At 40.4% G+C, this 13,746-nt stretch overlaps 1 protein-coding gene across 6 annotated transcripts in view; it reads right to left on the bottom strand.

The window, feature by feature from the left end:
• The window catches only part of b3galt1 (beta-1,3-galactosyltransferase 1), a 538,987-nt gene that overhangs the window by 313,453 nt on the left and 211,788 nt on the right, over window positions 1-13,746 (bottom strand). Inside the window, exon 1 of one of the 6 annotated variants that reach the window (XM_008125895.3) lies at window positions 1,577-2,097. The exons of the other annotated variants lie outside the window; for them this stretch is intronic. The gene's annotated coding sequence lies outside the window, so the exon portion shown is untranslated. Of the gene's footprint in view, window positions 1-1,576; window positions 2,098-13,746 lie in introns of those variants that run through there. 6 annotated transcript variants of the gene reach the window in all.

Genomic DNA, 13,746 nt, shown 5'->3' on the forward strand with positions numbered 1-13,746 from the left:
AAACTGAAAAAGAGGCAAATGGGAAACCCAGAGTCCCTTGTTTGCCATGAGATAATTCAAAGAGGCAAAAATTAATAAGGCAACATGGATGTGATGGCAATTAAGGAATACATTAAAGAAGCATATTGCACTGAAACCAACTGGAATGAGCAGGGCTCAATTTAGTCAAGTCTCAACAAATTTTATGAATCTGTTCTGAGTTTTATCTACTGTATTCTACCTACCTTGAGGGCCCCAGTGGGTGGAGGGCTGATAATGAAATGCCATGAATAAATAAATAAATAAATAAATTCGCAAACATGACCTAATTTGGGTCCAAACTAGAGGAACACATGCTGATAACTGGAGAAGTGTCTGAAACATTTGTTTTTTTATGGAGAGAGAGGTGTACAAGAAAAGACCACCATCCTTTCTCTTTCTCCCAACAAAGTTATTTGAGGAAAAGCTCAGCAAGCACTTGATGTGTGATGAACTCCCTTTCCTCACCCAATATATACAGTAGAGTCTCACTTATCCAACATAAACGGGCTGACAGAATGTTGGATAAGTGAATATGTTGGATAATAAGAAGGGATTAAGGAAAAGTCTATTACACATCAAATTAGGTCATGATTTTACAAATTAAGCACCAAAACATCATGTTATACAACAAATTTGACATAAAAAGTAGTTCAATACGCACTAATGCTATGTAGTAATTACTGTATTTACGAATTTAGCACCAAAATTTCACAATGTATTGAAAACATTGACTACAAAAATGCGTTGGATAATCCAGAATGTTGGATAAGCGAGTGTTGGATCAGTGAGACTCTACTGTATGTGCAAATGTAGGTATTTCAAAATACGATAAAATCCCAAATCCAAAAACACATCTCCTGGAAACATGGTCAGTGCCATGGGACACTCTAGAAAGGATGATAAAAACTCACATTTCCAAACTCTAGTCTCATTCAGTAACACTCTAACTAGCATCTTAATTTCCATGCTACCTCTTGCTTTCTTGCTTTACTTGTTATTTTTGAAATGCAGGAGCTTGTCAAATTCAGCTTTACTAAATCTATGGGCTTCATATCATCCATCATAGCAGTAATATCCTATGTGTTAGTAAAGCATGACCTTCTCTGCCTGAATCTATACTGGCAACTCTTATTCAAACTCTACGTTCCCAGGTATTCACCAGTCAGTCCCCCCCTTTTTAAAAAAAACCCAACAACTCCTATTTTCTCTTAGCAATTTTCATGCTTAGTTTTATGATTTTCTAACTAATCCAATCCTACATTTTGGTTTAATACTTAAAATGTATTTCAGTAGCACATATAAAGATGATTACTACATTATGTACTAGTTGCTTTAATCTGTATTGATTGTATACATTGTATTTTAATAAGATGTTGCTCTCCAACCCAATAATCCATGGAAAGAGGCGGGTAAGAAATAATAAGCATCATTCAACTGGAGCCTCCTTTTATTTCTGATTTCAATAATTGTAAAGCATGGTAGTAAGAGGTCAGTATATCAGAGAGAAAGAACACCACCATCACCCCAGAATAGAGAAGTCAGTAGCTGCTCTTACCACCAGTTTACTGTGGCCTCTCATCTTTGAGAACAGCTGCCTGTTTCTACTTGGAAAGACTATGTACTCACCTGCAGGAATAAGCACTAATATCTAGGTACTGAGTCAACAGGTGAGAAATCATTATAGCCTTTGCCTGTTCCTTTGCCTTAAAGGGGAAAAAGGGGGTTTCCTGGGTCGTAGGTGACACCAAAGAAGTTGCTCTTTTGGGGGAAACATTTTTAGGGTGTAGCAAGGGCTAGGTGCCCTGTTTGAGAGAGGAAGATTTCCTCCTTCCCCAGTTTAATTGCATCTCTTTAAACTGTATTTCTGTCAACAAAAGCACAAATACAGAGTCTTTAGAAAGCACGGTATGGCCAAGGGGACAACCACGGCAATATTTATAGGTTGAGCTTGTCTGTCTTATATTAATAATAATGATAATGATAATAAGAAATGATAACATGAATATGTCTAGAGGAGAGTGACTGAAATGATCAAGGGTTTGGACAACAACTGCTATGAGGAGCGGTTTAAAGAGCTGGGCATGTTTAGCATGCGGAACTCTGTTATCCATTCTATTCACCTCTATTTTCTACCTTTTCTTTCTTGGTGATTGGTTGGGGGGGGCACCCAAATTCTGTTTCGCCTACACTTGAAAATTACCTTGGGCCGGCTCTGGTTGGGGGAGAAGAGAGACAGAGCTACAATTTGGAAGGAAGGGAGAGCCACAGTGTCAGTTGCTCCTAAACTGCTCCACATCAAATAGTTTGAATAGTTTTAGAAACAGGCTCCGTGAGGAGAGAATGCTGCTGCTTAATACCAGATCAGTGAATAGGAAAATACAATTGATCCAGAATTTGACTTTGGTTGAGCATGTTGACCTGGCTGGAAGAAACAGGAGGGAGTTGATGTATTCCAGGTTTGTCTGCTTTGGTTCCCAAAGGAGCAGTAGGAGGTGTGGTGGTCCATTACTTAGGCGATCCCTCATAGTTCGAGGATGATGGTCCTCTGTCTTCGCTATCTTGGGGATGGATCCTCGGGGAAGAGACCTATTCTTGATCTGCATGTTCTCCCGCAGTGAGGACATCGGTTTCCAGGTGGAAGGCGGTCTCGGTCAGGGTTGGCTTAACGGGCCTTCCTCTTGGCACGTTTCTCCCTTAAGCCCTCCATTTGTGCCTCTTCGAACTCCGCAGCACTGCTGGTCACAGCTGACCTCCAATTAGAGCGCTCAAGGGCCAGGGCTTCCCAGTTCTCAGTATCTATGCCACAGTTTTTAAGGTTGGCTTTAAGCCCATCTTTAAATCTCTTTTCCTGCCCACCAACATTCCGTTTTCTGTTCTTGAGTTGGGAGTAGAGTAGCTGCTTTGGGAGACGGTGATCGGGCATTCAGACAACGTGGCCAGTCCAGCGAAGTTGATGGTGTAGGACCATCACTTCAGTGCTGGTGGTCTTTGCTTCCTCAAGCATGCTGACACTTGTCCGCCTGTCTTCCCAATTGATTTGCAGGATTTTTCTGAGGCAACGCTGATGGAAATGTCTAGGAGTTGGGTGTGACGTCTCTAGACCGTCCACGTTTCGCAGGCGTAGAGCAGGGTTGGGAGGACAATGGCTTTATAAACAAGCATCTTGGTATCTCTACGGATGACCCGTTCATCAAACACTCTCTGCTTCATATGGAAAAATGCTGCACTCGCAGAGCTCAGGCGGTGTTGTATTTCAGTGTCGATGTTGACTTTTGTGGAGAGGTGGCTGCCAAGGCAGCGGAAATGGTCAACATTTTCTAATGTTACACCATTAAGTTGTATTCCTGGCACTGCAGAGGGATTAGCTGGTGCCTGTTGGAAGAGCACTTTGGTTTTCTCAATGTTCAGTGAGAGGCCAAGCATCTCGTATGCTTCTGCGAAGGTGTTTAGAGTGGCTTGTAGGTCTTCTTCTGAATGCGCACAGACTACATTGTCATCGGCATACTGGAGTTCTATAACAGATGTTGTGGTGACCTTGGTTTTGGCTTTTAGTCTGCTGAGGTTAAATAGCTTGCCATCTGTCCAATAGATTAATTCCACACCAGTGGGAAGCTTCCCATCAACAAGGTGAAGTATCATAGCGATGAAGATGGAAAATAAGGTAGGGGCATCTCCATCTCCTGTACCAGGAGTTGTAGCCCACAATCTGCTGGATTCAAATGTGTGTTTTTGAAAGTGGGTGGTCAGGACAAAATAGGGATTATCTTGGTGTATCAGTTTGGTGCTCAACAATCTTCCTTTCTGAACTGGCTGAGCTGGTATTGAAAGTGGTGTAGCAGTCCTCTCAGCTAATTATGCTTGGGGACACCAAACACTTGTGCAAAAGCCTCTCTGTCAGGAGCAGCTCGGGATGTAATGCCCTCCATGACCATAGATCTGTCCTAAGCAGCATGAGGTACATTTGTGGGAAATATTCCAAAAGTACAGGTTACAGTGGAGGAACTTTCTTTAGTTCCATTATAAGATTTAGACTCACTGGAACTCAAGGCCTTTATAGAGGTGGGAGGGCTGATTAAGATGATCAATTCTAGGAGGCTCATGGATCAATATGGATTCCTGATTGCTCTTGTGAAGTTTCCTGTTGACTAGTAGGTGATTTTGCTAAAGCCCTGGCTAATCTCTGGAATAGGGAAATGGCCAAGGCAGTTTCCTGTAAGCATCCACTTCCTTGATCTTTCTTGTGATACAGTTTTCCATTTAAGCAATGCATAAAAAGTTAGACACAAGAAGAAAATGCATAGGACTGGACATGATGTACAAAGCTATATTGTCTAAGAAAAACATATTTGTATAAATTGTGGAAAATGTGCACATTGGAAGAGGTGCAAGAAAAGGAATACAAATTTTCACATGGACTTAAAAGGATGGTAAGAAATGAACTTAGGATGTGATAATGGATTAACAAAGTACAGTAGAGTCTCACTTATCCAACACTCACTTATCCAACATTTTGGATTATCCAATGCATTTTTGTAGTCAATATTTTCAATACATCATGATATTTTGGTGCTAAATTCATAAATACAGTAATTACTACATAGCATTATTGTGTATTGAACTACTTTTTCTGTCAAATTTGTTGTCTAACATGATGTTTTGGTGTTTAATTTGTAAAATCATAACCTAATTTGATGTTTAATAGGCTTTTCCTTAATCTCTCCTTATTATCCAACATATTTGCTTATCCAACATTCTGCCGGCCTGTTTACGTTGGATAATAATAATAATAATAAAACTTTATTTATACCCCGCCACCATCTCCCCAATGGGGACTCGGGGCGGCTTACATGGGGCCATGCCCGGGAAAAATACAATATAACACAATATAAAAACAACATATCATAATACAATTACAACAATACAATAAAGAATCATATACAGTACAACACAAAATCCAAAGAGCAATATAACAGGGCAGGCCGCACTGACACTCAGTTAAAACTCGGGGTGAGAAAAGGATAAGAAAACGGATAAGAATAAAACCACAGGGAACTAAGGAAAAGATAGCAGACAGTCTAGAGGATAAATAATGGGGGCGTAACAAAAGCATGTAACAGTTACTCTCCGAAAGCACATCGGAAGAGCCATGTTTTTAGATCTTTCCTAAAGTCTGAAAGAGTGGGGGCTTGCCTGATTTCAATGGGCAATGAGTTCCATAAACGGGGGGCCACAGCCGAAAAGGCCCTCTCCCTAGTTCCTACAAGGCGGGTCTGGGATAAAGGCAGTGGCGACAGGAGGGACTCCCCTGACGATCGCAGAGATCGAGCAGGTTTATGGTAGGAGATACGGTCACGAAGGTAGGTGGGTCCCAAACCGTTTAGGGCTTTATATATGATGGTCTGCACCTTGAATTGGGATCGGAAAATGAACGGAAGCCAGTGGAGCTCCTTAAACAGGGGAGTAGATCTCTCCCTGTAATTCGCCCCAGTTATTAATCTGGCAGCCGAGCGTTGGACCAGTTGTAATTTCCGAGCCGTCTTCAAGGGAAGCCCCACGTAGAGCGCATTACAGTAGTCCAGTCTAGAGGTAACTAGGGCATGGACCACCGTGGTCAAGTCAGACTTCACGAGGTATGGTCGCAGTTGGCGCACAAGTTTGAGTTGTGCGAAAGCCCTCCCGGCCACCGCCGACACCTGCGCTTCAAGCGTCAACGCTGAATCCAGGAGGACTCCCAAACTGCGGACCTGTGATTTCAGGGGGAGTGCAACCCCGTCCAGCACAGGTTGCCACCCAATACCCCGATCCGACGAGCGACTGACCAGGAGGGCCTCTGTCTTGTCAGGATTGATCCTCAGCTTGTTCCTCCTCATCCAGTCCGCCACAGCGGCCAGGCACTGGTTCAGCATCCGAGGGGCTTCCTTGGAGATAAGTGAGACTCTACTGTAGAACTGGAGAGACTGATACATTACACTGCAAACATCCTGCCTTCTTCCTTCTACTAGAAAACCATAGTTGTGATGGGTGGGTGATCAATTCTTGCTGTGGAAGAATGAGCAGTTGAGTATAGTGATATGCATTGGTGCTCCTATATGATGTTTTCAGATAAATGTATTTATATATTAAGAAATGAAAGCAATAATGGTCTATCTAAACATTATGTGATCATGGCTTCCAAGCTGAGCTTATTTGACTCTATTGTGAATATTTCCAATTATGTTATCTTTGTCTTTGTATACTCCCTCCCCCCTCCTCCTATGTCTCATTTTCATTTCCTTTGCCATTTCTACAATGTCAGCTTATTTCTTATTCTGTGTCCTTTGAAGCAGTATTTATCATCATTTTCAAGCAAAGAATACTGTGAGTGTAGAACAAACAAGTTTATATAAATCAGTAAAATGATCAAATAGTCTTTTTGTTTTATTTACATTACATAGTTCAGTAGCTACTGTTGCTGCATCAACTTCTAAACAAATATGTGTTTTTTAAAAAATCAATAAGCCTTTGGTAAATGTGAGTCAACGCTCAAGTACAGCAGTTTGCTGCGGTACATTTCTGCATAATTATAATAATATGATTTCATGCATTTGGCTGAGACAGGAACTCTGGGCAGATCATCTTAAGGTGATGACAACAGATGCACTGAGAGGGGCGAGTGATTTGGGAATTGTAAGGCCAGCACTTCCTACAGTACCTCTACACAAATACACCCCCCCCCCCCCCATTTCCACATGTATCCATGGATTCCATCAGCCATAGCTTATATTTTTTTTTAAATCCAGAAAACAAATCTTGATTTTTGCCATTTTATTAGAGGGACATAATTTTGCTGTAGCATTTTATATATAACTAGCTGTGCCTGGCCACGCGTTGCTGTGGCGTTGTTTGGTGGTGTTGTTGAGAAATTGTTGAGGTAGTGGTGGTATTGAATGTCTGTTGTATGGTTGTCTTTATGTTTAGTATGCACACTGAAGTGGATTTTATGGCAGTGTGGAGTCAAGATAATCCAGTGCAAATAATATAAGATAATATATGCAGATAATATAAGATTATAAATGGGTTATATAGCTGTGTGGAAGGGCCTTGAGTCTACACTGCCATATAATCCAGGGCAAATTAGATAATCTGTGGAAGAGGCCTAAGTGAGTCGGTTGCTAGGAGACCAAGTGGGCGGAGCTTAGCCTTCTAACTGGCAGCAATTAGATAAAAACAATTATTGCTCTCTCTCTAATTAGGACTTTATTTTTCTTTCCTTTTTGTTGTATCAACCTAGAGCCGTGGATGATGGGTTGTGTTGTCAAATTTCGAGGTTGGGGGGCCTGTAGTTTTGTTGTTTTGTCCGCTGCCCTGATGCCATCACTCTTTTATATATATAGACTAGCTGTGCCCGGCCACGCGTTGCTGTGGCTAGGACTTTATTTTTCTTTTCTTTTTGGTGTATGAACTTAGAGGAGTAGATGAGAGGTTGTGCTATCAATTTTTGAGTTTGTGGGGTGTTTAGTTTAGTTGTTTTGTCCGGTGCCGTGATTCCATTACCCTTTTATATATATAGATAGGCATCCATACATTTTGGTACCAAACCCCAGCAGATAGCAAAGGGCCACATATAGTTCAAGCAATGTCACCTCGATCATAATGGGTTATGATATGCACACATCCACCAAACTGAACGGGCATCACCTATTTCAGACAACAAGCCTACAGAGTGTTCCTTATGTGTGATGTTTTATTCAACAACCCTGTGGAAATACTAATCATGCTGAAGGCCACTGGCAAGTACAGCAATCTTTCTCTCTGAACCAAAAAGTGTGATAATAATCAATTCTAGACAATGTGTTGATTCCAGAATTCTAAGGAGTTCTCTCTTAAAATGTATTTTCACAGTCAACCTTTTAAGAGTTGGATTTTACCATCTGATAATCCATTTGGTCCTATTGGTTAGTCCCAACTAGAGGTGATGCATTGGATCAATTGTTGAATGACGATGTAATATGTAGGTGAATGTCACTGAGTCAATGGACCTACGATGCACCTAACAATACATAGAGTGTGTGTGTATAGGGCAATGATGGGCAAGCTTTTGCGCTTGGTGTGTCAAAATTCACCAATAAACCTAGCATGACTTGTGTGGTGTGTCACTTCGAGAAAAAAACCACATTTTCGCAATATGTATAGTTTAAATAACAAAAATTTAAACGTTAACTTGCCTCTGCGTGTGTCTCTCAGTCTTTGTTTGATGTGTTTATGGGCATTGAATGTTTGCCCTATGTGTGTTATAATGTGATCCGCCCTGAGTCCCCTTCGGGGTGAGAAGGGCGGAATATAAATACTGTAAATAAATAAATAAATAAAAATATATAATTGTAATATATAACTGTATTTTTGGGCCCCTGGTGGTGGCACAGTGTGTTAAAGCGCTGAACTGCTGAACTTGCAGACCGAAAGGTCCCAGGTTCAAATCCCGGCAGCGGAATGAGTGCCCGCAGTTAGCCCCAGCTCCTGCCAACCTAGCAGTTCGAAAACATGCAAATGTGAGTAGATCAATAGGTACTGCTCCAGCAGGAAGGTAACGGTGCTCCATGTAGTCATGCCAGCCACATGACCTTGGAGGTGTCTACGGACAATGCCGGCTCTTCAGCTTAGAAATGGAGATGAGCACCAACCCCCAGAGTCGGTCACGACTGGACTTAACGTCAGGGGAAAACCTTTACCTTTACTATAACTGTAGTTAATAAATCAAAAACCAATTACTAACATTATTTCCATGTACAATAATCTATGGTACCTCTTGCAGTTTCCACGCTGATTTCTCTCTATTCTAGTTTCAATGTAGTCATAAATAATGAATAATAATATAATAGTAATAATATGATAATATAAATATAGAAAAAGGTAATAGGACAAAACAACAAAACTACACATCCCAGAAACATTAAACTTGGCAGCACAACTCCTCGTCCATGCTTCCACGTTCATACAACAAAAAGAAAAGAAAAATAAAGTCCTAATTAGAGGGAGAGGAATAATTGTTTTTATCCAATTGCTGCCAGTTAGAAGGCTAAGCTCCGCCCACTTGGTCTCCTAGCAACCCACTCAGCCCAGGAGACACGCAGAGTTAGGCCTCACTTAGGCCTCTTCCACACTGCTTATAAAATACAGATTATCAGATTTTAACTGGATTACAGTATATGGCAGTGTAGACTCAAGGCCCTTCTACACAGCCATATAACCCATTTATAATCTTATATTATCTGCTTTCAACTGGATTATCTGGACTCCACACTGACATATAATCCACTTCAGTGTGCATTTTATACAGCTGTGTAGAAAGGGCCTCATATAATCCAGTTCTAAGCAGATAATATAAGATTACAAATATAATATGTAATAATTACTGTGATATAATAATACAGAACAATATAATCTCTAAAATCAGTACAGTAAATAAAGAGCAACACTCTGAAAGCATAAGCCACAGCAACGCGTGGCCAGGCAAAGCTAGTATATATATAAATGTAATGTGCATAATTCCCATGGACTAAACAACAAAACCACTGGACCAAATTGCATCAAATTTGGCCACAAAAGACATAGTCATCCAATCAATCTACATGAGGCAGCGTGTCAGCAAAAATGACTAGGTGTGTCAATGCTGACACGCATGTCATAGGTTGGCCATCACTGGTATAGGGCATAGAGTGTCCAAAATAAGGCAGAGGTATGACATGTCCTTCTTCCTTTCCAGCCCTCAGAACAAAACAATGAGAACAATGGAAAACGTTAACCTCAGGGTCTGTGAAACTATGCGAATGGGTCTGAAGAGCACTGGGCAGAACCAACAAGAAAATGATAAGAATCAGCATTTTGAAACATTTATGGTTTATAAGTCAAACCCAGTAAATTAGAGTGCAATGTGAAACAAACATGAGCAACTTTTCTAAAGTGAATGCCAGACCACACTCCTGTCAGTGCATAATTTTGTACTATTTTTGGCTTCCATGACTCCCCAGGGGAAGCACCACAATACAATTCACTAAGTCTGCCATGTTCACTGGGGTTAAGAGTGCAAGACCCCAGTGAGAGTAGGTGAAATGTGAATTTAAAACTATTTTCTTAGCCTAATATATCACCTCTAGTAATCTCTAGTTTCTCCAAGGCAATTCTCTGATCAACCTCTGGTAGATATTGACCACAGAGTCATGCTGAAGGACATAGAGCAGTGGTTCTCAATCTAGGGTCCCGAGATGTTTTTGGCCTACAACTCCCAGAAATCCCATCCAGTTTACCAGCTGTTAGGATTTCTGGGAGTTGAAGGCCAAAAACATCTGGGGACCACTGACGTAGAACTTCCTAGACAGAACACATTAAATAAATCCAGAAAGAATGAAAATTGTAAAAAGAAAAGAAAAGAAAGCTGCAAATGTGGAAGGCTGACTGGATAGTCTAATCAACTGGATATGAAAGCATTACCAAAATTATTTCATTCCCAACAAAATGCTTGCAAATATTGTGCCTAAGGTGTACTTCCAAATTTTAGCTTACGTTTCAATTTATGCAACCGTTTAGATAAGAGTTTAAAGTAAAGGTAAAGGTTTCCCCTGATGTTAAGTCCAGTCATGTCTGACTCTGGGGGTTGGTGTTCATCTCCATTTCTAAGCCGAAGAGCCAGCGTTGTCCGTAGACACCTCCAAGGTCATGTGGCCAGCATGACTGCATGGAATGCTGTTACCTTCCCGCCAGAGCAGTACCTATCGATCTACTCACATTTTCATGTTTTTGAACTGCTAGGTTGTCAGAAGCTGGAGCTAACAGCGGGCGCTCACTCTGCTCCCTGGGTTTGAACCTGGGACCTTTCGGTCCGCAAGTTCAGCAGCTCAGCGCTTTAACACACTGAGCCACCGGAGTTTACAGATACAGAAAACGTCCTGAAACATTTCACAAAGTTGATGGAAAATATTTTATCCTACATAAATCCCTACTAAACCTTAGCTTGGAGACTACTCTCCAATGAGCCACAGTTGTAATTACAGTTGTAATTATCTTTATCAGTTGTAATTATCATTTTCATTTGATAATTATAATTACAACTGTCGCTGTAATCATCTGGCATTGGGGACTTTCTCTGCATGTGTGTTTGTGTGATTTCAGGCTTTTGAAATTGGGTTGTGGGAAGTGTGAGCTTGAAATTGAACATTTTAGTGGTGATGGTGGATGAGGTGCCATTGTCTTTATGTTTATATCCATGGACAGTTGGCTTATACAGTAGAGTCTCACTTATCCAACACTCGCTTATCCAACATTCTGGATTATCCAACGCATTTTTGTAGTCAATGTTTTCAATACATCATGATGTTTTGGTGCTAAATTCGTAAATACAGTAATTACTACATAGCATGTATTGAACTACCTTTTCTGTCAAATTTGTTGTCTAACATGATGTTTTGGTGTTTAATTTGTAAAATCATAACCTAATTTGATGTTTAATAGGCTTTTCCTTAATCCCTCCTTATTATCCAACATATCCACTTATCCAACATTGTCGGCCCGTTTATGTTGGATAAGTGAGACTCTACTGTACTTCTTTTGACTGTTAACATTTTTGAAAGTCAACGTCCAAAGGCTAGGGCCAACCTTTTGCTCCAATGCTTTGGAATTATGTCAGCTCTCAATACAATGGCAAAAACACCACAAGACCAATGTCATTCAAAAGGTCCATATCCTCGTCTCCCTGTATAGAAGCCCTGGAATCGCAACACCATTATGACCAAAATTTCAGTTAAACGAGGTGAAGGATGGAACTGGCAGAACATTTTGTTAAAAGGCAAATTTGAGGTGGGGATTTGCTGGATTGTTTTCAGGAAAACTGTACACCCACCAAGAAACAATTTTTGGAAATGAATCCAAAGCTGCCTTTTCCACAAGTGCCAACTGCAATGAGGAAGCAATTTGAATGGTGGTGGGAATATTAAATATGGTCGAGTTCCAAACCATCTTAAATACTAGGCCCGGGCTGTGGCGCAGGCTGGAGAGCAAGCCAGCTGCAATGAATCACTCTGACCAGGAGGTCATGAGTTCGAGGCCCGCTCGGAGCCTATGTTTGTCTTGCCTTTGTTCTATGTTAAAAGGCACTGGATGTTTGCCTATACAGTAGAGTCTCACTTATCCAACATAAACAGGCCGGCAGAAGCTTGGATAAGAGAATATGTTGGATAATAAGGAAGGATTAAGGAAAAGCCTATTAAACATCAAAATAGGTTATGATTTTACAAATTAAGCACCAAAACTTCATGTTATACAACAAATTTTACAGAAAAAGCAGTTCAATACGCAGTAATGTTATGTTGTAATTACTGTATTTACGAATTTAGCACCAAAATATCACGATATATTGAAAACATTGACTACAGAAATGGCTTGGATAATCCAGAAGCTTGTATAAGCGAGGCTTGGATAAGTGAGACTCTACTGTATGTGTAATGTGATCCACCCTGAGTCCCCTCCGGGGTGAGAAGGGCGGTATATAAATGCTGTAAATAAATAAATAAATAATATATGGTTTTTTTTACACAAGTAGATTATTCAGATGCCAATCTGAACCCGATCGAGAGCCTGTGGAAAGGTGGCACAAGTAGTTAACTGTCAGGTGATATGTGTGCATTTACAAATTCAGCTCTTTGCTTTTTATTATTCATAAATCTCTAAGCCCTCCTTGCTCATTTTTGCCTCCCTTGGAGAAATTCTTTAGAAAAGCCAAAAGTTGGGAAAAGGACAGACTCAGCCAAAGGGGAGTCAAAGCTGGTTCCAGGGAACATTTGACATTCATAACTTTTCCTTTCACAAAAGGGGTGGGAAAGTATTAACATTTTCCAAATTACAGGTGTGAAAATTAAGTCAGCTGGAGGCATCTGTCTAAAATATGTATTATGTGTCTGAAAACCTTTGGAATGGTAGTAGTCAACCTAGGGAATGCACAACAACACTGAATAATGAAGTAATTAATGAACCAGAAAATGACAGGTAGTGGCCTCCGATTGCAGGGTGCCTCAAATATAAAGTGATGCCAGTGTGTAAGCTGTTGTTAATTGTGGCCACATAGAAGAGAGTCACGCAGTGACAAGCTTTCAACACAGCTACTACATTCCAAGTATAAATTGACTAAATGTTTTATGCCTTAATCATAAAATAAGTAAATGCATTTTAAATCAGAATATTAACATTCTGTAGTGGAAATCATTCAAATCCTTAGGAAATGACACAATTGATCAAACGTTTTAAAAAGGAAAAGAAAAAACCCACACTTACAGGGTGTATTTTTTAATCCAGTGTTTAAAAATGTTATTCAAAGAAGGAGCGATTCAAGAAAAATAGATGCCCAAATTAATCTACATTTAGAAACATGGCACTTGACATGGGGCTTTGTATAAAGTCCAGTGAGCTAAAACTATTGTGGTGGTGGTGGTTATAATAATAGTGGCTTACAAGAATTGAAACAATTACAGTGTGCCCTATGCATTTGCTGGGGTTAAAGGTACAGGACTTCCATAAAAGCGAGGAAAAAGCCATACATTTTATTTATTTATTTACAGTATTTATATTCCGCCCTTCTCACCCCGAAGGGGACTCAGGGCGGATCACATTACACATATGCATATAGGCAAACATTCAATGCCTTTAACATAGAACAAAGACAAGACAAACATAGGCTCCGAGCTGGCCTCGAACTCATGA

Source organism: Anolis carolinensis, chromosome 1 (assembly GCF_035594765.1).
Source record: "Anolis carolinensis isolate JA03-04 chromosome 1, rAnoCar3.1.pri, whole genome shotgun sequence".
Classification (NCBI taxonomy): domain Eukaryota; kingdom Metazoa; phylum Chordata; class Lepidosauria; order Squamata; family Dactyloidae; genus Anolis; species Anolis carolinensis.